The sequence below is a fragment of the Bos javanicus genome, chromosome 3 (genome assembly GCF_032452875.1).
Source record: "Bos javanicus breed banteng chromosome 3, ARS-OSU_banteng_1.0, whole genome shotgun sequence".
In the NCBI taxonomy this organism is placed as follows: domain Eukaryota; kingdom Metazoa; phylum Chordata; class Mammalia; order Artiodactyla; family Bovidae; genus Bos; species Bos javanicus.
Genome location: NC_083870.1, coordinates 60720789 through 60748408, shown reverse-complemented (window position 1 = coordinate 60748408; position 27620 = coordinate 60720789).

Genomic DNA, 27620 nt, shown 5'->3' with positions numbered 1-27620 from the left:
CTGATTTTGTTTCTCTTGAGGATTTTGGCATTTTCTGTTTCAGTCAGATCTCCTGAATTATTTTGTTGTCTTCATGGGAGCTCAGTCCTTTTGCTTATTGACTGCCATCTTGTATTTCTGGCCCATGATTGACAGAGCAACTGGAATGTAGGAGCAGAAAATCAATAATGCAAGGCCTTCAGACAAGCCACCCATGCTCTTGAAGAAACTGGTTTCCTGGTCTCAGTGGCAGTCACTGATCAGAAAATGTAAAACTAGCGAGCCATGAATAGAAACAATGTAAAGTCAGCCACACTATTTCTTTGCATGAGAGGGTTTTTATATTGGTTTCCTGTGTTTAAATTCTGTGATGTTTCTCAAACCCTGGGGGGGCATGAAAAACCGGTGGATGGAAAAGAAAGGGAGAGGGAAGGGGCAAACCAGTGAAAATTGTGAAGTGTGCAAATCTGTATTCATTTGTTTTCTCATTGCCATGCTAACCTTCACCAGTCCTTAAGCTTTAAGGATCTTAAATGTAAATTTGTTCTTTAACATAACATTTTCCTTGTTCAAGTATAAGTGACACTCGAGTAGACATGAAAGATTCGAGACTTATTACTTGCAAGTTAGCATTTTACTGCTAATGTAGCCTGCCACCCTTTACCTCCTAGTTTTGTGGTTGCCTAATTATAGCCCGCAGGCCTAGGGTGGTCCTTTGCTACTTCAACTGGAATGTAGCTTCCAGTGAATTCTTCCCATTAGGACCTCCCACTGAGTTATTGATTATTAAGGTAATGCACTTTTAGTGTTGTATCTTTAACATGGAAATGTAAAAATGAATGGCTTGCTGTTGGAGGATTGCGAAAAGAAGAAAGAAACTTCCCTAATGCAGAGTCCTCTGTGCTATTTAGGTTACCTTTAATTTCAAACATTGTCAGAAAAGCACAGTTTACCTGTCAAGTGATTATATGAATGGCATTTTATTACCATATATTTTAATTTCTAAAGGAAGACAATTTGACATAGAAAAGCTGGCAATTTTTGTCTTAGAAAGGAGAAGAAGGGAGAGGGAGGGAGAGATGGAGAGAAGGAGGTAGGTAAGGAGGAGATGAGGATGGATGGGAGGGGGGAGGATGGAAAGGAGGGAAGGAAACCTGCTTAAATTCACTGGACTTTTTTTTTTTTTTTAAGTAAAGAAAGTATAAAGATGGCCCCTATCTGGGCAACCTTCATATTAATGAAATGTTCTGAAAATGGACATCTTATCTAAGCAGTAGGAAACAAAAAAAGAAAGGGAGGTGAAGCCTCTTCATTATTTAGATGTAAAAAAATATGACTCTGGGTTATAACAGAACAATCCTTTATGAGGAACCTCCCTGGGAGCCCACACACAAGATAAATACCTGCAAACGGCACACAGGAAATGGACTTTGTTAGATAAATTGTCTGGAGGTGAGCCTTTGGTTGATAGAGGTTTCTCTTCCCTCTGCACACAGAAGACACTTTCATTTGTAGAGCTGCTCTTCAGGGCTGATGCCCACAATTTAAGCTGCAGGAGCAGCACTGTTGGGAGAGTAATAAGGAAAAGACGATGAATTGGATGGGTGCCCCTTGAATCCGAGCTTCAGTGCCCAGACCAGCACCTTATTTTAGGTGAATGCAGAAATCAGAAGCTGATAAATTCACCTGATTCTTGGAAAGGAAACTGAATCATCCATCACTTTTTTAACTGCAAAATCTATTGAAAATAGACCCAACAGTGAGTCTCAGAGGTGTTCATGATTAGTTTTCGAGAATTCAGGAATCCTGCTGTCTTCGCATGCCTGCAAATGATAAAATACTGTTTGCTTGCAAGTTACATAATGTATTATCTGAAAGCATGCTGAAAATACAAAATGCTATCCAAATGTTAGTAGTAGCATTTCAATGTCATATTTTCTTTCTTGATGAAAGTAGTGCCAATTTGCAAATTTAAGTGCAGAAAACAAATCTAAACTTCAGGGGCTGACTGTCTTTCATGCAATGATTTGGATGGAGAGACTTGAATCCTAAATGGTCCCCAAAAGGGCCAATTATCATTCACTGACTATTATAAGCGCTGATATTATTTGTCAGCCAGGTTCATCTGTAGATCTTAAAAACTTTGCTAAATAAGTGCCATTAGCCAGGCCCCTCTGAATGTTGTCTCAGAAGGAGATCTCAAGACACAGAGACTCAGCTTCAGATGTAGAATAAATTGAGAGTCAGGGATGAGCATCAAACAAAGCCATTGACCTACCAACTAGAATCTGCTTTGTCTCAGAAGCTTGGTACCCAAGAGACCCTTGAAAGCAAATAAAATGCTAACAGCCAGTAATTAACTTAAGGGTGGGTCCTAGTTTAATAGGAAGGTGCTGACTTTTTTATTAGTGGAAGGAATGTTTTTAATTGGATTTGTTAATAACACCCTCTGAGCCGTATATACACTGGAACAGCTCTTAGACTATAAATTTAAACTTTCAGACTTGAGTTGCTAGAGAGAAAGTACAATAATACTCTTTTCCCTCAAGGGAAGGGCTAGACTAAAATAAAAGGGAATCCTGGAGACAGGCATCAGAGGAGCTAAGAGCTGGGTAGGAACCTAGGGTTGGGGATAATTTGCTCAGAGGCCAAGTGGAGTCACAGTCAGCTCCTTCCCCTCCCCCCACACAAGGGTCAGACTCACACTTGATGAGTTGCAAATGTTGTATAAGGCTTTTTGCTTTTTAGGATAAGTTAAAAAAAAGAAAAAAATCCCTACAAACTTTTAGCTGTCTTTTAAGCAAACTGCTGTCTGTATGCTGTAATTAAGTTTCATTTTTTTTGCATTGACTCTGCCGGATGGAGGGTGCCATAAATCATATGAACAAATGTTCGAGCTAAAATCCTCTCTGTGAGCACCATAATTTAAGTGAATTCATTCTCAGTTCATCTCTTGGAGACATGATCTCATAGCATCTGTTCTGGACAAAGATAGCCGTCTTCATTACCTGGGAAAACAGCAGTGAGTTTATTACAGTTTACTCTAGATGGACCTTTTCTTTGTTTATTCATTCATTCAAATGTTTAGTGTTTCCATTTCTGCAAAAGACTTATATATATATTTGTGTGGGTATATTTGTGTGTGTGTCATAAAGGAATTTAAAAAAAAAAACAGTGTGGGTCAGTTATTACTGTTTTGCTGAGAAATCATCCTTCTGTCCATGTATCTGGACACTGGCTAGTTGGTGATACATAAAAACATAGCTCTGCCCTTTCTCTGGGCTGCATTTGCCCCCAGCAGTATACAGGAAGGAGTTTGGGCTGTGGCCTCAGGGGTGTTCTTTCTGGCAATCTCTTTCTCCTTGTTGGGCAGAATTTCAGCAAGGTCTGTGTTCTCCTGAGAGAGGAGATTTGTTTGATGATTTTATTGTGCCCTATTTTGATTAGCTTATATGGTGAGCACTATCTTAAGATGAAAAATAAACTGCACTTTGTTGCGGCTTGAGCTGTCAAGAGCAGCAGGAGCTGTTTAGTCTTAGTTCGGCTTAAACATTACTGCAATGTGACACCTTGACAACAGAGTAGCTTCTACTCACCACTTCCCAAGGTTCACTGGCTATTGTTAGAGTTCTCGTTATTCATATTCTTTTTTTTCTTAATTGGAGTATAATTGCATTATAATGTGTTAGTTTCTGCTGTACAATGAAGTGAATCAGCTATATGTATTATTCAGATTCTTAATTAACATGAACTGAAACATACTATGGTTGACCACAAGCCCCACCACTCCCTAGTATCTATCTCTTCACCCGTGCAGGTGATGAGCCTTCAGCACCGATTAACTTAGACAATGGCAGATCTCTTTAGGTTAGAGTATAGGGCTGCTACAGTATTTTACAAAATGCAAAATTGGTATGTAGGCCAAATCTTCACCCGAGATTAGTTAGATTGAAATACTGAATCAGGATCATCAAAATCTTTGAGAGGCCGGAATGTTGAACTTAGTAACAAGACAGATTTTTAACAGGGAGAAATATGAAGTCCTTCACTTATGCTCAATAGACCAGCTGCATAAATACAGAACGAAGGAGAATGGTTTCAAAATAATCATGCCTGTGTTTAAAAGATGTAGGCTCTTTCATTGACAGCAGGCTCAACAGAAGTCAATCATAGAAGATGTGACTGCAAAAGAAGTTTCTTAACAATTTGTGGTGACAACTTTAGAAGTGTGGAATCCAGATCAAGGGAAGGATGTGTCTGTGAGCTGCACCGATTACACTTCACACAAAGACATTAAGCAACTGGATGTCATTTGAGAAGTAAGCTGAATGGGGGGAATTGAAAGCCATTTCCTGTAAGTAACAGCTGAAGAAACATGAAATGTTACCCTAATGAGGGAGGGACTTGAAGAATCTATGATTGCTTTTTTCTCGAATATTTCAAAAGCTCCTGTATGGAAGAGGCACTATCTTGTTCTCTCCTGACCAAGAAAGAGAATCATACTCAGTCGATAGAGTCTGTGCAGAAGTTTAAACCTGTTTTTTCATTTGTACTTATTTAAATGAATGAATCAGGAATAGAAATCCATGATCATTTGTTTCACTGCTCAATTTGAGAAATATGAGAACTGCATTATCCTGCTTTCTGGAGGCAGGGCAGGAATAAAGAGGGCAGCATTACTGATCCAAAGTGCCACACGGGTAGGGATGCTTTGAGAGAAAGATGGAGAGGCAGGTAGGGGTCCAAATGCAGACAGCCTAAAATGCAACACTCTCAGGTTGAACTTCATTTTTCAGGTAATGCAAACAACTAAGAAAAACAGAAGGCATATCACAATAGCGCAGAAGCAAGGAGGACTTTATTACACCATATGGATGGAGAATATCTGCTTAGGACACCCAAGAACTGATGTAGGTGTCATTTCTAGGCCAGTTCAATCAGGAATTCAGTCTAGGCATTGCTCATTTTACAGTAATCTACTATTAGTGGAACACTTGACAAGGGACTGGAGAAGAAGTCCACAAAGTAGGCTGGCTATGTCTCCACAGCCCCCGAATTTAGTGAATTTGATTAATTATTTCTTGGGCATGGATTGAAACAAATGTTTTCAACTTGTTATCTGGATATCATGGAACATAAAAGGAGCCAATGGGGATAGAATTGACACTCTTTCCAAAACTCTGGCTCCCTTGACCTTGGACATACATTTAAAATATATTTAGTTTGCATATTTCCTCTCCCTATTGAGGTGAGAAGAATTCACACGTCTACCACTAGTTCCTCAGAACCACATGAAATGCCATAGATAACAGATGGACTGAGATGTGGCAGTACTTTTGCTCTTCTTTGTCTCCCAGACTTTACAAAAGAGGAGATCCTTCTTATCCATCCATATGTCTCAATAATCAGTGTTCTGTTTCTTATGCCAGGCTTCACCCTAAAGCTGTTCTGGGTGGTGGTGAAAATTTAAGACATATTTATAACATATACTTACACAGCATAGGTTATTATGACTACAATTGCTACTATTTTTATGATTCTTGATCCTATGGTAATCCAGGGGGCAGCTAATAACTCCCTTGGTGCAAACTGTTTACCCATAAACACTTTCATGAAGGCTGAGTGGCAATTAAGGTAATGGTCCTGGTGTAGGTAAAGGTAAATGACCTCGTTAAGGCCTCGGCCGAAATGGTACCCGGGTGACCTGAGAATGTTAGTAAGCAGCAGTTTACTCACACTGAGTATTTTATTCGCCATATTTCAAGGCCTCTATCATTATTGTTGTTTACTTCCCATCCATTACAGTGCGACATGAGGATGCTGGATTTGGGTTGAGACCGTGCTTACATGTGTGCGTGCCCAGCAGATCTGAACTGCTGGCTAGAAGCCTGCACATCTTGAAGTGCAAGTTCACTTCTGTGGGTGACAAGTCAGCTTCTTCATTCTCAGGAATTAGTGGCATTAATCTTGGCTTAACCATACTCAAATCCTGTAATCACTCATCCACTGATTTGTTTCAGCCAATGTCATAAATCCATCTAAATCCTTTACCTATGGAGGGAAAGAGAGAGTGAACCCCGCAAAGAATTCTTCACTTGACTAGCCTGCTGGTGCTATCATAAAACGCTGCTTAATTATTACTAACGCTACAACATTTAATGGATCTCCATTACAGGACTGCTAATCCTTTACTCTCTGTGTGTGGTGGGCTCTTTGAAGTGAACATGGCATCATCTAAGATGCCCAAGGTTGTTCCCATTTCCTAACCAACAAAGTGGCCACTGCCACACAGGGTCCTGCCTGTAAAGCCTTGGGGCTTCAAGTTGCTGAGCACAGCCAGAGCCAAGTCTGAGCCAGGATTTACCTACTGGGAGCACAAGGTCAGTTCTGATCCTTTAAAGGGCTGAATGGACCATTTGCATAGTCCAACCTCAATCAAGAAAGAGAGAGAATGAGAAGATTGAAGTTCTACCATAAGATATTCAATAATAGCATCTTAAACAATATAACAGGGCTTACCAGAAATTAATAACTAAACAGACCATAGTCTACGTAATGATACAATCCACTGAGCCTAGAATATAAGCAAGTTTTTAGTGCTACCTCTGCCACTTCAAGGTGCAAGACTATGAGTTCTTGATTTTACCACTCCTCACAAGGCAGAGCTTAACCTGGTAGGGCAGAGTGAGTGGAAAGGGGCTCTGGGTTGACCCCAATTGGTCAGAGGAGGACAGCAATTCTGCCCATAGTTCCAGCAGTAGTATAACCACAAAGGCATGGACCATGGTGTGTGTGTGTGTGTGTGTGTGTGTGTGTGTGTCCACGTGCACATATGTATCCACATGTGCATTTCATCAGTCTTCCTAGAGCAAAGGGCTCTGTCTATCACAGAGCTGGCTGAGTGTATTCCTGCCTCATGAAAGTCACGGTGATGGCCAGCTGTCGTGGGCTGGAAACCAGGTGTCTGAGCAGCCCACCCATTCTCCCAATCTTTCATGGAAACCGCTGTCATTCTTAACAATGCAAACAAAGCATGTGCTCTCCCGTCATACTCCAACACTGTGACAAATTGTCCCATCTTCCTTCTGACCTAGGACTTGAAGGCTTCCACTGATTTAGAAAGCAATCTGGCAGCCAAAGGGAAATTTCTCAGGGACTTCCCCTCCAGAAAAATTTTGCAATGTCATAATTCTTCAATGGGCCAACAAGTTTAAATGAGAAAAGCATACATTTTCAATTAAGATTCAGCTATGTTTAATATCACGCTTTAGGCATCAAAATAGGAATGGATAACCAAAACCATACCAAAATCAGAAGAAAGAAGAAACAGATTCCAGCAGCCATTGTGTCTGGTCCAGATGGCATATTCTGAGTCTGAAAATTTATTCACAGATCGAGAGGGTTGTGCTTTGTTTCGTTTTTAAGACTCCGCACAGGTGGCTTGGTTCGTCTGTGCACAAAAGGATTACAACCACTGAGTCAGGGAAGGACTCAGCCATCAATGCACTGCCCATGCCACCTGTCTGGCAGCTTCCTGAACTAGAGACCAGCATGTCAGAGGTTCAGAGAAATCTGGGGCTTGCAGAGGCCATGGCACGAGGGATATAGCACTCCTGTCCCTTCAGGATATAGCACTCCTAGCCCTTAATACTGCCAGCTGGATTGAGCACTCCCAGCATGGAGAGGCCCAACTGGTCTTTCCTATTTTCTGTGACACTGTTGTTTCCTTAATCCTCCTCTTGGAGTAGCTAATCCTCACTTAACCACTAGTTAAGGACATCATTCCCACCTGGAAGGCAGAGGGAAGCAAAGCACGGGGCACTGGATACAGTTCAAGGCAGCTAGAGACTAATCTAGAAGACTACCTTTAGAGCAGAAAAAAGTCCACATGCAGGAAAGGATGGCCAAATAAGCTACATTTCTATGATGCAGTACATATTCATGTGTAAATATTTTCTCTGGAAAACATAGAAAGCAGAAAGAGATGTTTTACTCTGGAAGCCAAAAGGGGAAAAAAAAAAAAAACACTCAGCAGGGCAGCCTGGCCAGGATGAATTATGCCATTGAGGAAAGTTAGTGAAGGTGTTTCCTGAACGGCTCACTTCACAAGACCAGGCACACTCAGGTAACAGCTGATGCCCGGACATCAAGTACCAGAGCCAGAACATGGCAGGAAGCAGATGGTGTCATATTTCCTGGGTCTCATTGTCCAGTTGAGTTCAGCGCCTGCCAAGTACAAAATGAAATGTCTCTCCTCTCACAGAGTATCGCGTATGCAGCAGACTGGGGTGGCGACTGCAGCGGCCCCGGCCAGTTCAGGAGAAAGCAGAGGACGCCCAGGCCCAGGTGCTTTTCCACAGCGGGAGGTCACCCTCTCTTTTCATCCATTTAACAGACGAAGCAGAGTGGTTTGCAAGTCAGATGCTGAGAAAAGCTGTGGAAATTCAGTCACAGCAAAAAAAGAGAAACAGCCAGGAGAACTCTGAGGTGGCCAGATGGACAGTGAGTTCACAGGTCATCAAATCAGTCACACAGTGCCACATGAAGCAGCAGGCTTGTGCTAACAGGGAAGACCCACCTGGCAGGCTGGCAGACAGGCATGCAGAGCATAACACAGCCACCCAAGAAGAGGCTGAGCAGAGAGAGGCAAGGAAACGGGGCTCCCCTCCAAACCCTACTGGCCTGGCCTGCATTAGCGTCCCTCCTGTGGGTTAAGTAAATGTCTGAGAAGAGAAAATATGTACCCCTCTTGAGTTACATTGTGACCACTTCCTGAGCAGCAGCTCTGTACAAATTATGCCTGTCTTTGCTCATCAGCATGCTACACAGATAATTAGCCAGCCATTTCCACCTATGAGCAAGGTCCTGGGGCTCAGTTTTAAGACCCGAGTATGTTGATGGGAGTAGAGAAAGGGACAGGGATAAAGCTACAGGCTGCTAAGTGGAAAGGAAGCCTAAGGGTGCAGAAGAGGACAAACAGGGTCAGGGAGAACTCAGAGATCAACCTCACCAGCAGGGAGATGGAGGGGGACAACATGGCAGAGATGAAAACAACTGATGTTCAGTCCAATCAGGTTTTCAGCTGGCTCAGGTTTGTGGTCTTGGGCAAGAGACTCCCTTTTCTAACTCTGGGTGTTCCCACTTGTAAAATAAGAAGAAGGGTCTCCACCATGATGAGCTGTGTGTGACCTGGACTCACGGTGGGAACCTTCCCAGGTAATGATTTATTGAAATTTAACTTAAGGGGAACTTTAACCTCCAGAATCAGAATTAGTGCTTTAGGACACTTCATGTCACAAATATTAACACTAGATGGTCAACCGAGAAGCTTAAGCAGAATGGAGAGTGTGCAATGACTCATTTACTAGGGCGTCTAGGGGCATAGTACTTTCAGTACAGAGTCTCACTGATGACACCAGGACTGTTCCCCTTCCTTCTTTTCCTGGCTCTGCTTTTCTTTAGGTATCGGTACCCAAACTATTGCCTTCTTTTGTATGACCAAGGAAGGTGGTGATAAAAAGCCATGGTTTTCAGTGTCCTGAGCACCTGGTGTGTGGGAGCCATTTCTGGCCAATACAGACATCTTCACCCTGCCAACCACCTTGGGCTCTAGCCCCAGGGACAGGTTTGGGCGTACAGGCCCTGCAAACTGTGGTTTTTCTCTGTCCACCTCCTGTCTGATTTTCTCTTTAGCCATGCTCTGGATGGCAGCAAACCTGGTAGTCCAAGCCCTGATATCTTGCGTACCTCATATCAGCTCCACTCTATTGTGCTTCAGAGGAGCTGTGCTACTGATCACTGGTACACCCAGATGTGCCTTGCATTCCAGAACACAGCATATCTGCTCTGATAGTCTGCTGCCTCCCTTTTTTTTCCCCTACATATGTTCCTTTCCTTCTCTTGCCCAGATTTCCAGATGCTTTGAATCTAGAACCTGTACTCACTGTTCCTTTTCTCTGTCCCTTTCTTCCTTTACAAAATCCTCAGGAAGGGATCTGCTGTTCTCCTATGGCTTGGTCATCCCTCCTATAGACACCCATAGCCTCCTGGGACAAATTTCTACTGCCTTGAGAACATTAACATCTAAGACATCTGGGGTTTGCCCTCTGTGGTGGGAGCATTGACCACCATGCTACTTGTGTAGAAAGACCATCCATTCATAATTTAAAATATCAGAGGAATTGGCCCAACTATTTAGAAGCCCTTCTGCTCCATGAGAGCCCCAGAAAAGATACCAAAGCAATATTTAGACCCATAGAGAAAAAGCAGAACTGCTAGCAAGCACTGGTAACTTGTTCCAACTTTAGTTTCCTGTCTCCCCCCAGCCCTTATGCTTGTACGAGGCAGACCAGAGGCATAAGAGGGATTAATGTTTAACAAGTTGAATAACTAATTGTCTACTAATGAGTCCCCCCTTAGGCTCTTACTGAAGTGGGTGTCATCTGTAAAAGCAGTATTTTGTGGAGGCTTGAAGGCCTCTAACGACACATCATAAATATTCTTTGAAAAATTAAAAGACACAGTAACACTGATCTCTTTTTGACTTTTTAAGGACTCTTCAGTCTCTAGGAGCCCAAGGCTCAGAGGATCATTGTGAGTACTAGCTAGACTCTAAACTTCAGACCATTTGCAAAGTCTGCATTCTCTTCGGGAAGGGAACAACCAATTCAGCCTTAGTCCCAGATACGTACTGAGGCTTCCCTGGTGGCTCAGTGGTAAAGAATCTGCCTGCCCATGCAGGAGACACAGGTTCGATCCCTGGGTCAGGAAGATGCCCTAGAGAAGGAAATGACAACCCACTCCAGTATTCTTGCTTAGAAAATCCCATGGACAGAGGAGCCTGGGGAGCTATAGTCCCTGGGGTCACAAAAAGAGTTGGAAGGACTTAGCAACTAAAACAAATAGATACAACCCACCTGCAAACACAAGTACAGGCGAATTCACTGTCCATGAGGCAACAGAAAGAACCCCAGACTGTAAGAGAGAACACGGTCTTACTAAATCTTAATTTCTACTTGGCCACCAACAGAGTTGAGAGAACGTGGGCAAAACACATACCCTCCTTGATGCACAGATTTCCGATCTAACAATTAGGAGGTTGGAATAAATCATGGCTTCAATTAACTAGTTTTACTATGTGGAAACAGACAAGTGTTAACAACATGAGAATATAATAGAAGTTTACCCAGTCTGCTGGATCAGTCCAAATTGTAGACTAAAATGACAATAAACTACAGAGACAAAGGATTCTGTTTTCGTTATACCTATTCCCAATACACACAATCTGGCACATAGCACATACTTGTAAATAAAAATTGGATGGAAGTATAGATGGACATTTAGATGAATTCACGGTTAGATGTGTGAATGGAAAATTTAAGAGATGTGTGGAGAGATAGATGGATATATGTGTATACAAGAGTAAGTAGATGAAGTCTGGGTTAATAGAGGTGAATGACTATGGAAGAATATTCAGATAATTTATTACTATTAAGTAGTATGGAAGCCAGAAAGAAACTGAAGACAAGACCTGCATTGTCTCAAGGATCATGGGTAAACCACACAGGTCTTTGAGGCACTTCTTTAACTCTTGCTGAAGCCAAAGGAAGTGAATTGTATGCACAAATAGTAAAATTTTACCCATAGTGAATTGGCTGGTATGACAAGGCTTACAATGAAATGTTTCAGACAAACATTTCTGTGTTACACTAAGTCTAGAGACAGGTTTGTATTTATTCTTTTTGACTCAAGGCCATGGTCTTCTCTAAAATTTGGGAGTTTACTTTTTATTGAGTATAGCTGATTTCTCTCAAAATTTTTTGAAAGCATGAGATGAGTACCTTCAAAGTCACACTATCAAATACAATGTGATTTTGAATGGAGTTCACTTAAATAACCTCTCTGTATACACTTTAAAACAAATGCCAGTTTATCGAGTAAGCCCTGAAAAGAGCACTGGGCTTTGAGTCAACGTCCCCAACCCACACCTCTTTCATTTATTCACTCATGTATTAAGTTTTTTGATGAATAAGAATTAAGCCCCTACTGTGTTCTGGGCACTGTGTTAGAAAATGTAGTAGGGAAGGGAAAATACAATGGCAGCACAGCACACTCTGTACCCATGACCCTTCCTCGGCTCTTAGTCCACAATGCTTTATTATCACATCACTGCTTTTCTTGGCTTTTCCCAGAGAGATGGAGAAGAAAGAGAGACGTGATTACCCACCTCGATTCTCTCTCCTTACTTCTGAGAGGCATTTTGCTCACCTGTGCTTTTGAAAGACACTAACGCACACACAAAGCTAGATTTTTTTTTTTTTTTCCAGATCTGTTCCAGTCCCCATTACCTTTCCTTCCCTACTATAGTTAGGAGAGTCCTCGTGCCTTAATTATGTAGCCCCCCTGGCAGACACTAGCTCAGCACCATGCTGAGCAAGTTAATGTTCCTGGGCATTGCTACCCTCCCACTTCTTGCCCAATGACTTTTCTTCCAGGTGAACTGAATGGATTGGCTCTTAATGTGCAGTTTCCCTGAAATCTCACATCTCCATGGGTCCCTATTGTGTCACACCATAGAGACAATGGTAACCAGCTCGAAACACAAGTTTCATGGATTCTGAGCCTAATGATGAGCCAGGATATCTGATCCTTGGGAACTTACCAGAGACTCTGCTGTAACAAAAATAGAGCAGAAGTTAAGAATATCTTAATATCCAACATCTCAGAGGATTTCTTCTAAAGCTGTGCTGTTTACCCACTTAATACCGCTGGCAATTCAAAATCAATGTAATACAAGCATTCACTACAAACATACCAAATGCCCAACAGGATATAAGTCTGGTCTGTGACACCTTCACTAATAAGGGATGACAGTGAACAAGCAATAAAACAGGCTTCAGGATTTTTCAACACTCTTGCCCCTAATGTGCATGGCATTCCCTGCTCAGAGAGGGTGCCACATTATTACCATGGGGGAACCACAGGACAATAAAGATCATTCTAAGGCATTCTTCCAGATGAGCAACCTAGAATAACACTGCTCAGCTGAGAATTAAAACGGGGAGTTGGCAAGTCTTCCAGGGATGTGTCACCCAGGATTTTAATCACCAGTGACTGCTGGCAAAATTAGCTTTAGGAACAGAGGAAAGCAGTCCTTCTCTATGTGGGGTCCAAAATATCTACTCATTTGCTGATTACCCTCTCTGACCTTCCTCCTCTCTATGAATTAGCAAGAACACACATTCAAAACTTAACACATTACGACTCAGTGGGCATTCACACTGGCCATTCCCTCAGCCCAGAAGGCTTTTCCTCCAAAACACCCATGGCTAGCTCCTTCAAATCTCTCCTCCTGGAGACTTCCTCTGGGCACTCTTATAAGAATAACCTCTGTCACCCATATCCTGTTGGACTTATCTTTATACTCTGAGTGAGTGATTTATTATCTGTCTCCCCAGCTAGGAGGTATGTTTGCATAAAGCAGGTACTTTTTTCTATATTGTCCAGCACTAATTCCAGAGACAACACAGTGGCTGGCACATATAGGTGTTCAATAACTATCGTTGAATGAGTGAATAGCTTTTTCTTTTTTTTTTTTTATCGTGAATGATCCCATTCTCTTTTCTCTGCCAAATAACACCAAAGTAAAAACCAGGAGAAGGTGAGTACAAGATCAACTCTGCCGTTAACTAGCTTCATGATTCTGGCAAAGTGAGTAAAACTTAAGGCAGTGATGTGGGAGAACCCTATCTCTTCTATCCGTTAGGTTTCCATTTGATTTTTCCTCAAATGTTTCCAGTCTCCTGCAGCACCCCTCTGGGTGGTGGTGTGACTCAGTGTGATGAATGAGGTAAGCTGAGAAACCAGATGTGGCCAGTTCAGCCCCTTCCCCCTCATTGTGTTTAGGAGTTGGCCAGCCTGTGGAAAGTATATCTCATCTACTCTGGGCCATGCAGTAATCTTGTGATTAAACTAGTGGCCCCCTTAAAGGAGAGAGAGGGTTGTAGTGGTCCTGTATTGTCTGCGGCTGAAGGCTGACTCAGATAAATTCTGGGCTGTTAGCATTTGTATATCTCTCATGGCTCTTGTCTACACCACATTCTCTAACTTACCCTTTGTCAGAAATAAAAGTGTACTCTGATCTCCATCCACCTATTCTGTTGTTGATTTCAACTGGTTCAGAACACATACATATGGAGAAGGAAATGGCAACCCACCCCAGTATTCTTGTCTGGAGAATTCCATGGACAGGGGAGCCTGGTGCACTATAGTCCGTGGGATGGAAAAGAGTCAGACACAACTGAGCACACAGCACACATAAATAAGTGTGTGTGCTAAATCGCTTCAATCATGTCCAACTCTTTGCAACCCAATGGACTATAGCCTGTTAGGCCCCTGTGTCCATGGAATTCTCCAGCAAGAATACTGGAATAGGTTGACATGCCCTCCTCCAAGGGATCTTGCCTTCCTAGGGATCACATCAGTGTCTCTTGTGTCTTCTACATTAGCAGGCAGGTTCTTTATCACTAGCGCCACTTGGGAATCCACACACACACACACACACACACGTAGCTCTTCCACGGCCCTAAGTATAAATAAATATCTAAATGTGAACATTATGTTTTCTCTATGAACTATATGTATTTATAAAGTATGGATATGTGTTTTCCACTGTGAATATATTATGTTATTTTTTCAAAAAGTATAAAGAGAATAAAATGTATTTATAAAATACTTACATATAGAAGTATGTATATAAGTACATATACATAATAATGTTTCTATTACAAACACACATATACTCAAAGATAAAAGAGGAAGATATAAATTGTACGTGTGTGAACATTTCTCTCCATATGAATAGGGAAGGATGGTTATAAAATTTGAGAGTACGCGTTTAGAAAAATAGGAATTAACCTAAAAAATGAAGGACTGATTGGCATGAATGGTCATCCAAAATATTTGAGTCATAAGAGCATGTTGTAAGAAATGGGTCAGCTAAAATTTTAAGAGAACTCTATATGTAAACTCTACTCCTATCCCCATCACCATCCTAGATAACTGTGCTAACTACGTCAAGATAGTTCTGAAACACAGTGAGAAGAACAGAAAACTAAGGTCAGGTAACAGGGGAACTGTGATGGTGGGGGCAATCCCTCAGTGGGAGCAATACCTGAGAGGGACTAGAGATGGGGAAGAGATGGAGAGAAGGCAGAGTGCAGAGTCAGTGCATCGGATAAAAGACAAAACCCCCTTGCCTGTATTTGGTGTCATGTCCATCTTGAACTGCTTACAAAAGGTCCAAGAACAGCCTCCCCAGTGACTCACTGGTAAAGAATCCGCCTGCCAGTGCAGAAGACACAGGTTTTATCCCTGATCCAGGAGGATCCCACATGCCACAGGCAGCTAAGCCCATGCACAGCAGTTACTGAGTCCGTGTTCTAGATCCACAGAGCTGCAACTACTAAAGCCCACGTGCCTAATGCCCATACTCCACAACAAGAGAAGTCACCGCAGTGAGAGGCCTGCTCACCTCAACTGCAGAGCAGTTCCGTCTCTCCACAACTAGAGAAAAACCCACACAACAATGAAGACCCAGAACAGCCGTAAATAAATACAGTGTGCTTGTAAGTTTTTTTAAAAAAGGTCCAAGGAAGAACTCTCAAAGGGAATAAGATGATATACATATTTCTTTCACTCTGAGTTGTACATTTTTTCGCACTTTAACATTTCTGAACTTGGAATGCATCTTAGAGATGATCAAATCTGATCAGATCAGTCACTCAGTCGTGTCCGACTCAATCTCAGCACGTCAGGCCTCCCTGTCCATCACCAACTCCCGGAGTTCACTCAGACTCATGTCCATCGAGTCAGTGATGACATCCAGCCATCTCATCCTCTGTCGTCCCCTTCTCCTCCTGCCCCCAATCCTTCCCAGCATCAGAGTCTTTTCCAATGAGTCAACTCTTCGCATGAGGTGGCCAAAGTACTGGAGTTTCAGCTTCAGCACCATTCCTTCCAAAGAAATCCCAGGGCTGATCTCCTTCAGAATGGACTGGTTGGATCTCCTTGCAGGTCAAGGGACTCTCAAGAGTCTCCTCCAACACCACAGTTCAAAAGCATCAATTCTTCGGCGCTCAGCCTTCTTGACAGTCCAACTCTCACATCCATACATGACCACAGGAAAAACCATAGCCTTGACTAGATGAACCTTTGTTGGCAAAGTAATGTCTCTGCTTTTGAACACGCTATCTAGGTTGGTCATAACTTTCCTTCCAAGGAGTAAGCGTCTTTTAATTTCATGGCTGCAGTCACCATCTGCAGTGATTTTGGAGCCCCAGAAAATAAAGTCTGACACTGTTTCCACTGTTTCCCCATCTATTTGCCATTAAGTGATGGGACCGGATGCCATGATCTTCATTTTCTGAATGTTGAGCTTTAAGCCAACTTTTTCACTCTCCACTTTCACTTTCATCAAGAGGCTTTTTAGTTCCTCTTCACTTTCTGCCATAAGGGTGGTGTCATCTGCATATCTGAGGTGATTGATATTTCTCCCGGCGATCTTGATTCCAGCTTGTGTTTCTTCCAGCCCAGCGTTTCTCAGGATGTACTCTGCATATAAGTTAAATAAACAGGGTGACAATATACAGCCTTGACGGACTCCTTTTCCTATTTGGAACCAGTCTGTTGTTCCATGTCCAGTTCTAACTGTTGCTTCCTGACCTGCATACAGATTTCTCAAGAGGCAGATCAGGTGGTCTGGTATTTCCATCTCTTGAAGAATTTTCCACAGTTTATTGTGATCCACACAGTCAAAGGCTTTGGCATAGTCAATAAAGCAGAAATAGATGTTTTTCTGGAACTCTCTTGCTTTTTCCATGATCCAGCGGATGTTGGCAATTTGATCTCTTGTTCCTCTGCCTTTTCTAAAACCAGCTTGAACATCAGGAAGTTCACGGTTCACATATTGCTGAAGCCTGGCTTGGAGAATTTTAAACATTACTTTACTAGCATGTGAGATGAGTGCAATTGTGAGGTAGTTTGAGCATTCTTTGGCATTGCCTTTCTTTGGGATTGGAATGAAAACTGACCTTTTCCAGTCCTGTGGACCCTGCTGAGTTTTCCAAATTTGCTGACATATTGAGTGCGGCACTTTCACAGCATCATCTTTCAGGATTTGGAATAGCTCAACTGGAATTCTATCACTTCCACTAGCTTTGTTCGTAGTGATGCTTTCTAAGGCCCACTTGACTTCACATTCCAGGATGTCTGGCTCTAGGTCAGTGATCACACCATCGTGATTATCTGGGTCGTGAAGATCTTTTTTGTACAGTTCTTCTGTGTATTCTTGCCATCTCTTCTTAATATCTTCTGCTTCTGTTAGGTCCATACCATTTCTATCCTTTATCAAGCCTATCTTTGCATGAAATGTTCCTTTGGTATCTCTGATTTTCTTGAAGAGATCTCTAGTCTTTCCCATTCTGTTGTTTTCCTCTATTTCTTTGTATTGATCACTGAAGAAGCCTTTTTTTATCTCTTCTTGCTATTCTTTGGAACTCTGCATTCAGATGTTTATATCTTTCCTTTTCTCCTTTGCTTTTCGCTTCTCTTCTTTTCACAGCTATTTGTAAGGCCTCCCCAGACAGCCATTTTGCTTTTTTGCATTTCTTTTCCATGGGGATGATCTTGATCCCTGTCTCTTGTACAATGTCATAAACCTCATTCCATAGTTCATCAGGCACTCTATCTCTCAGATCTAAGCCCTTAAATCTATTTCTCACTTCCACTATATAATCATAAGGGATTTGATTTAGGTCATACCTGAATGGTCTAGTGGTGTTCCCTACTTTCTTCAATTTAAGTCTGAATTTGGCAATAAAGAGTTCATGGTCTGAGCCACAGTCAGCTCCTGGTCTTGTTTTTGCTGACTGTATAGAGCTTCTCCATCTTTGGCTGCAAAGAATATAATCAATCTGATTTCGGTGTTGACCATCCGGTAATGTCCATGTATAGAGTCTTCTCTTGTGTTGTTGGAAGAGGGTGTTTGCTATGACCAGTGCATTTTCTTGGCAAAACTCTATTAGTCTTTGCCCTGCTTCATTCTGTATTCCAAGGCCAAATTTGCCTGTTACTCCAGGTGTTTCTTGACTTCCTACTTTTGCATTCCAGTCCCCTATAATGAAAAGGACATTTTTTTGGGGTGTTAGTTCTAAAAGGTCTTGTAGGTCTTCATAGAACCGTTCAACTTCAGCTTCTTCAGCATTACTGGTTGGGGCATAGACTTGGATTACTGTGATATCGAATGGTTTGCCTTGGAAATGAACAGAGATCATTCTGTCGTTTTTGAGATTGCCTCCAAGTACTGCATTTCAGACTGTTTTGTTGACCATGATGGCTACTCCATTTCTTCTGAGGGATTCCTAATGCATCCTAATTTTGTTGGCAGCCTTTTTTTCCTCGGTGGTGTGTAATGTAATGGTGCATCTTATAACTGATGGAATCTTCAATTCGGGGAATACAGTGATTCTTGTTCATTTTTCTATAATGAATTGTAGGGAAAGCATCCAGAAATGTAGTTTAGAGTACTGTGTACCTTGCTCACAAACAATAACTTGAAATGTGCTCTGGTATGCCACCATCAAAATATGAAAGGACAATCTTGGTCCAATGCAATCTGGGAATATGTACCAAGAATTCATAAAGTTTGGATCCTTATTTGCAGAAATTCTATTTTATAAAATACGTCTTTAGTGAAAAATGAGAAACCCATAAAAGTCTGTGTATGAAGATGTATTTTAGACTTCATTTATACTAAATCAAAAATACCACAAAATATTCAAAATAAGAACTGAATAAATTATGGCACACACATAGTGGAATGTTATATACTCATTAAAAGTGAAATTGTAGCTAGTATTTATGGATATGGAAAATACTAATAAAATAATGTTAAGTAGAAAACAAGATAACTGTATTTTGGATATTTTTCCTAATTTTGTAAAATTCTACACACACAGGAAAAATTGGCTATCAAATTCAACAAAGTTCTAACAGCTATTATCTCTCTTGGTGGTAGATATTCAGATGATTTTACTTCTGTATAGAAGTAAAACCTATATAGAAGCAAATCTGTAATAATCCTTCTCTCATTTCCCTAGTTCTTTACAATGAGTCTGAATTACCTTTTGGCTAGAAGCAACTCTTCTCCTTTCCAAAGGCAGTTTGTTTTCTCCCCTCACTTCCTCTGTTTTTGGACACAAACTAGCTCCCCCTAAAAGTTATAGCCATCCTCTCAGAATAGAGATCCAAGGGCAATAAAAATGCCCTTTATCCTAGATGACAAATCACGTCGGTCGAAGAAGGGCTCTCAGATTTCCTGGGCATCCAAGTCCAGAACTAAATTGCTGACTACTCACTTTCTGAAGTTCTATATCCTGAGGAGACCTTGTCCTCTATAGTGAAACGGCCCCTGGATTTCTTACAACAGAAGATAATTACCAATGTCAGGACTGGGGCTTACAAAAATCACTTATTGTCTTTACACTTGATCTTGGCCCATCCCTGGGTCCAGGAAAAATTTTATGGTTCCGTGTAATTCACATAACCTTATGAAGAAAACAGACTATTCTTCCTTTTTTCCTTATTTTTTGTTTATGTTTTCTGTGGGAAGGAGGGCATAAATTATATTTCCCATTTAGAATTGGGCTTCCCAGGTGATTCAGTGGTAAAGAATTTACCAGCAGTGCAGGAGACCCAGGTTTAACCCCTGGGTCAGGAAGATCCCCTGGGTCAGGAAGATCCCCTGGAGAAGGGAATGGCAACCCACTCCAATACTCTTGCCTGAAGAATCCCATGGACAGAGGAGCTTGGGGGGCTACAGTCCATGGGGTTGGAAAAGAATTGAGCACAACTTAGCAACTAAACAACAAAAACAGCAAGTTGATGCTCAGAGATACTTAATGACTTGCCCAAGATCACACAGCTAAAAAGCAGCAGAATAATTTTAGGCTCTGAAACCGATGCTTCTTCAGTCACCTACATACTATGGAAAATGTTCTTCTCATGGCCAAGTTCACCATCCTGAGAAAGCCCAGTGCCTCCTCCACCACTCTTTCTACAACTGTCTGGATGGATGTAAGGAGAGGAGGACAGAGTGCAAAGAGGGGAGAATACATCACATGTCAAGAAGTTCTGTCTACAGGAAGTTCACAAAGGTTCGTGAAGGTAGCCCAAAAGGCAAAAGCAGAGAGGGAGACTAAGAGAGTCTAAATCAAAACAAATAATGGGTAATAAGAAATTGGAGAAGACTTCATGCAAAACAAGTAGATAATATAAGGTTCTTTAAGTTCACCCATGGAAATTAGGTATATAGAAAAAAAGAATTTTCTCAGTACAGCTGTGCAAAGTAAAACTGGAGAAGCAAGGCCAGGCTGTAAAGGGGAACTGAACACCGCCAAGCCAATTTCATTCATATCTCATGCTTCTGAAAAGCTGCTTTTGAAAATTAAGGCAGAATATGATGGTTAATTCCTGTGTAGTTGTAAGTTTCAGCCATTTCTCAGCTCTGCCTCTTTCATAAATGGTTTGCAAATACATCTTTTGTTCCTTCTCCTGACCTATAATTGCCAACGATGGGGCTGAACTAAGAACAGGTAAATCAGGATCCCAAGGAGAAGGGCCCACACACCCATGTTTCTTAAAAGTCCCTGAAGTGATTCTAACGTACTGCCAGGGTAGCAGAACACTGGCTGAGATTATCCATTATGGAGACATAACCAGGGGAAGAATCAAACACTTAACATAAGAAGGGTAAGCACCATTTTACTATTCATACACAGGCTTAGTCTTGATCAAAGAAAGAAAGAAAAACTAGAGTTTGAATGCCAAATTATACACTAGCTTTCCATACATCTTCCCACTTACCATTTCACATAATCCACATAATTCTATTAAGAAAACAAATTCTTTCCTATTTTATTTTTGTAAATTGTATTTCCTGGTTAAAGATAGGCAACTGATGCTCAGAGCTGCCCAGAGACTTGCCAAAAGTCACACAGTTAGAAAGCAGCAGAGCACTTTTAGGCTCTGAAGCCCATGTTTTTTTAGTCACATACACACCTTTGAAACTACTGTTTTCATGGCCCAGTGCGCTATTCTGAGGAAGCCCAGTGTCATCTCCATTACTGCCAGTCCTCTTTGCAGGACTCCCTCTGTAATCAAGGCTAGTAGTTGACTTTTTTTTTTTTTTTTTTTAGTATTTGCTGACATACCTCAATACAAATGAGCAATGATATGTAGAGAAAGTGAAAATCAATGCCACTGATTAAGAAACTGTCCTATAATTTGCCTGCCTGACACTCAGCTTTAAAAGATACATGAGAGGAGAATCTGTATATGCCTTGATTGCTTAGGAAGAAAATCACTTTAAATGTGGACATTTCTTTGAAACTATCAAGATAATAATGTGAATATTTGCTACACTTTACTCTGCTAACCAGGCAAATTCTCTTTATTTTTAAAATAACTCTACATGAGATATAGGTACTGTTCTTATATCTGTTTTACATGTAAGGGAATAATGGCATAGACGGCTTAGGTCAGATCAGATCAGATCAGTTGCTCAGTCATGTCCGACTCTTGGCGACCCCATGAATTGCAGCACGCCAGGTCTCCCTGTCCATCACCAATTCCCGGAGTTCACTCAGACTCATGTCCATCGAGTCAGTGATGCCATCCAGCCATGTCATCCTCTGTCGTCCCCTTCTCCTCTTGCCCCCAATCCCTCCCAGCATCAGAGTCTTTTCCAATGAGTCAACTCTTCACATGAGGTGGCCAAAGTACTGGAGTTTCAGCTTCAGCACCATTCCTTCCAAAGAAATCCCAGGGCTGATCTTCAGAATGGACTGGTTGGATCTCCTTGCAGTTCAAGGGACTCTCAGGATCTTTCCAACACCACAGTTCAAAAGCATCAATTCTTTGGTGCCCAGCCTTCTTCACAGTCCAACTCTCACATTCATACATGACCACAGGAAAAACCATAGCCTTGACTAGATGGACCTTTGTTGGCAAAGTAATGTCTCTGCTTTTGAACACGCTATCTAGGTTAGTCATAACTTTCCTTCCAAGGAGTAAGCATCTTTTAATTTCATGGCTGCAGTCACCAACTGCAGTGATTTTGGAGCCCAGAAAAATAAAGTCTGACACTGTTTCCACTGTTTCCCCATCTATTTGCCATTAAGTGATGGGACCGGATGCCATGATCTTCGTTTTCCGAATGTTGAGCGTTAAGCCAACTTTTTCACTCTCCACTTTCACTTTCATCAAGAGGCTTTTTAGTTCCTCTTCACTTTCTGCCATAAGGGTGGTGTCATCTGCATATCTGAGGTGATTGATATTTCTCCCGGCGATCTCGATTCCAGCTTGTGTTTCTTCCAGTCCAGCGTTTCTCAGGATGTACTCTGCATATAAGTTAAATAAACAGGGTGACAATATACAGCCTTGACGGACTCCTTTTCCTATTTGGAACCAGTCTGTTGTTCCATGTCCAGTTCTAACTGTTGCTTCCTGACCTGCATACAGATTTCTCAAGAGGCAGGTCAGGTGGTCTGGTATTCCCATCTCTTTCAGAATTTTCCAGTTTATTGTGATCCACACAGTCAAAGGCTTTGGCATAGTCAATAAAGCAGAAATAGATGTTTTTCTAGAACTCTCTTGCTTTTTCCATGATCCAGCAGATGTTGGCAATTTGATCTCTGGTTCCTCTGCCTTTTCTAAAACCAGCTTGAACATCAGGAAGTTCACGGTTCACATATTGCTGAAGCCTGGCTTGGAGAATTTTGAGCATTACTTTACTAGCGTGTGAGATGAGTGCAATTGTGCGGTAGTTTGAGCATTCTTTGGCATTGCCTTTCTTTGGGATTGGAATGAAAACTGACCTTTACCAGTCCTGTGGCCACTGCTGTATTTTCCAAATTTGCTGGCATATTGAGTGCAGCACTTTCACAGCATCATCTTTCAGGATTTAGAACAGCTCAACGAATTCTATCACCTCCACTAACTTTGTTCGTAGTGATGCTTTCTAAGGCCCACTTGACTTTGCATTCCAGGATGTCTGGCTCTAGGTCAGTTATCACACCATCATGATTATCTGGGTCGTGAAGATCTATTTTTGTACAGTTCTTCTGTGTATTCTTGCCATCTCTTCTTAATATCTTCTGCTTCTGTTAGGTCCATACCATTTCTGTCCTTTATCGAGCCCATCTTTGCATGAAATGTTCCTTTGGTATCTCTGATTTTCTTGAAGAGATCTCTAGTCTTTCCCATTCTGTTGTTTTCCTCTATTTCTTTGTATTGATCACTGAAGAAGCCTTTTTTTATCTCTTCTTGCTATTCTTTGGAACTCTGCATTCAGATGTTTATATCTTTCCTTTTCTCCTTTGCTTTTCGCTTCTCTTCTTTTCACAGCTATTTGTAAGGCCTCCCCAGACAGCCATTTTGCTTTTTTGCATTTCTTTTCCATGGGGATGATCTTGATCCCTGTCTCTTGTACAATGTCATGAACCTCATTCCATAGTTCATCAGGCACTCTATCTCTCAGATCTAAGCCCTTAAATCTATTTCTCACTTCCACTATATAATCATAAGGGATTTGATTTAGGTCATACCTGAATGGTCTAGTGGTGTTCCCTACTTTCTTCAATTTAAGTCTGAATTTGGCAATAAAGAGTTCATGGTCTGAGCTACAGTCAGCTCCTGGTCTTGTTTTTGCTGACTGTATAGAGCTTCTCCATCTTTGGCTGCAAAGAATATAATCAATCTGATTTCGGTGTTGACCATCCGGTAATGTCCATGTATAGAGTCTTCTCTTGTGTTGTTGGAAGAGGGTGTTTGCTATGACCAGTGCATTTTCTTGGCAAAACTCTATTAGTCTTTGCCCTGCTTCATTCTGTATTCCAAGGCCAAATTTGCCTGTTACTCCAGGTGTTTCTTGACTTCCTACTTTTGCATTCCAGTCCCCTATAATGAAAAGGACATTTTTTTTGGGTGTTAGTTCTAAAAGGTCTTGTAGGTCTTCATAGAACCGTTCAACTTCAGCTTCTTCAGCATTACTGGTTGGGGAATAGACTTGGATTACTGTGATATCGAATGGTTTGCCTTGGAAATGAACAGAGATCATTCTGTCGTTTTTGAGATTGCCTCCAAGTACTGCATTTCAGACTGTTTTGTTGACCATGATGGCTACTCCATTTCTTCTGAGGGATTCCTAATGCATCCTAATTTTGTTGGCAGCCTTTTTTTCCTCGGTGGTGTGTAATGTAATGGTGCATCTTATAACTGATGGAATCTTCAATTCGGGGAATACAGTGATTCTTGTTCATTTTTCTATAATGAATTGTAGGGAAAGCATCCAGAAATGTAGTTTAGAGTACTGTGTACCTTGCTCACAAACAATAACTTGAAATGTGCTCTGGTATGCCACCATCAAAATATGAAAGGACAATCTTGGTCCAATGCAATCTGGGAATATGTACCAAGAATTCATAAAGTTTGGATCCTTATTTGCAGAAATTCTATTTTATAAAATACGTCTTTAGTGAAAAATGAGAAACCCATAAAAGTCTGTGTATGAAGATGTATTTTAGACTTCATTTATACTAAATCAAAAATACCACAAAATATTCAAAATAAGAACTGAATAAATTATGGCACACACATAGTGGAATGTTATATACTCATTAAAAGTGAAATTGTAGCTAGTATTTATGGATATGGAAAATACTAATAAAATAATGTTAAGTAGAAAACAAGATAACTGTATTTTGGATATTTTTCCTAATTTTGTAAAATTCTACACACACAGGAAAAATTGGCTATCAAATTCAACAAAGTTCTAACAGCTATTATCTCTCTTGGTGGTAGATATTCAGATGATTTTACTTCTGTATAGAAGTAAAACCTATATAGAAGCAAATCTGTAATAATCCTTCTCTCATTTCCCTAGTTCTTTACAATGAGTCTGAATTACCTTTTGGCTAGAAGCAACTCTTCTCCTTTCCAAAGGCAGTTTGTTTTCTCCCCTCACTTCCTCTGTTTTTGGACACAAACTAGCTCCCCCTAAAAGTTATAGCCATCCTCTCAGAATAGAGATCCAAGGGCAATAAAAATGCCCTTTATCCTAGATGACAAATCACGTCGGTCGAAGAAGGGCTCTCAGATTTCCTGGGCATCCAAGTCCAGAACTAAATTGCTGACTACTCACTTTCTGAAGTTCTATATCCTGAGGAGACCTTGTCCTCTATAGTGAAACGGCCCCTGGATTTCTTACAACAGAAGATAATTACCAATGTCAGGACTGGGGCTTACAAAAATCACTTATTGTCTTTACACTTGATCTTGGCCCATCCCTGGGTCCAGGAAAAATTTTATGGTTCCGTGTAATTCACATAACCTTATGAAGAAAACAGACTATTCTTCCTTTTTTCCTTATTTTTTGTTTATGTTTTCTGTGGGAAGGAGGGCATAAATTATATTTCCCATTTAGAATTGGGCTTCCCAGGTGATTCAGTGGTAAAGAATTTACCAGCAGTGCAGGAGACCCAGGTTTAACCCCTGGGTCAGGAAGATCCCCTGGGTCAGGAAGATCCCCTGGAGAAGGGAATGGCAACCCACTCCAATACTCTTGCCTGAAGAATCCCATGGACAGAGGAGCTTGGGGGCTACAGTCCATGGGGTTGGAAAAGAATTGAGCACAACTTAGCAACTAAACAACAAAAACAGCAAGTTGATGCTCAGAGATACTTAATGACTTGCCCAAGATCACACAGCTAAAAAGCAGCAGAATAATTTTAGGCTCTGAAACCGATGCTTCTTCAGTCACCTACATACTATGGAAAATGTTCTTCTCATGGCCAAGTTCACCATCCTGAGAAAGCCCAGTGCCTCCTCCACCACTCTTTCTACAACTGTCTGGATGGATGTAAGGAGAGGAGGACAGAGTGCAAAGAGGGGAGAATACATCACATGTCAAGAAGTTCTGTCTACAGGAAGTTCACAAAGGTTCGTGAAGGTAGCCCAAAAGGCAAAAGCAGAGAGGGAGACTAAGAGAGTCTAAATCAAAACAAATAATGGGTAATAAGAAATTGGAGAAGACTTCATGCAAAACAAGTAGATAATATAAGGTTCTTTAAGTTCACCCATGGAAATTAGGTATATAGAAAAAAAGAATTTTCTCAGTACAGCTGTGCAAAGTAAAACTGGAGAAGCAAGGCCAGGCTGTAAAGGGGAACTGAACACCGCCAAGCCAATTTCATTCATATCTCATGCTTCTGAAAAGCTGCTTTTGAAAATTAAGGCAGAATATGATGGTTAATTCCTGTGTAGTTGTAAGTTTCAGCCATTTCTCAGCTCTGCCTCTTTCATAAATGGTTTGCAAATACATCTTTTGTTCCTTCTCCTGACCTATAATTGCCAACGATGGGGCTGAACTAAGAACAGGTAAATCAGGATCCCAAGGAGAAGGGCCCACACACCCATGTTTCTTAAAAGTCCCTGAAGTGATTCTAACGTACTGCCAGGGTAGCAGAACACTGGCTGAGATTATCCATTATGGAGACATAACCAGGGGAAGAATCAAACACTTAACATAAGAAGGGTAAGCACCATTTTACTATTCATACACAGGCTTAGTCTTGATCAAAGAAAGAAAGAAAAACTAGAGTTTGAATGCCAAATTATACACTAGCTTTCCATACATCTTCCCACTTACCATTTCACATAATCCACATAATTCTATTAAGAAAACAAATTCTTTCCTATTTTATTTTTGTAAATTGTATTTCCTGGTTAAAGATAGGCAACTGATGCTCAGAGCTGCCCAGAGACTTGCCAAAAGTCACACAGTTAGAAAGCAGCAGAGCACTTTTAGGCTCTGAAGCCCATGTTTTTTTAGTCACATACACACCTTTGAAACTACTGTTTTCATGGCCCAGTGCGCTATTCTGAGGAAGCCCAGTGTCATCTCCATTACTGCCAGTCCTCTTTGCAGGATTCCCTCTGTAATCAAGGCTAGTAGTTGACTTTTTTTTTTTTTTTTTTAGTATTTGCTGACATACCTCAATACAAATGAGCAATGATATGTAGAGAAAGTGAAAATCAATGCCACTGATTAAGAAACTGTCCTATAATTTGCCTGCCTGACACTCAGCTTTAAAAGATACATGAGAGGAGAATCTGTATATGCCTTGATTGCTTAGGAAGAAAATCACTTTAAATGTGGACATTTCTTTGAAACTATCAAGATAATAATGTGAATATTTGCTACACTTTACTCTGCTAACCAGGCAAATTCTCTTTATTTTTAAAATAACTCTACATGAGATATAGGTACTGTTCTTATATCTGTTTTACATGTAAGGGAATAATGGCATAGACGGCTTAGGTCAGATCAGATCAGATCAGTTGCTCAGTCATGTCCGACTCTTGGCGACCCCATGAATTGCAGCACGCCAGGTCTCCCTGTCCATCACCAATTCCCGGAGTTCACTCAGACTCATGTCCATCGAGTCAGTGATGCCATCCAGCCATGTCATCCTCTGTCGTCCCCTTCTCCTCTTGCCCCCAATCCCTCCCAGCATCAGAGTCTT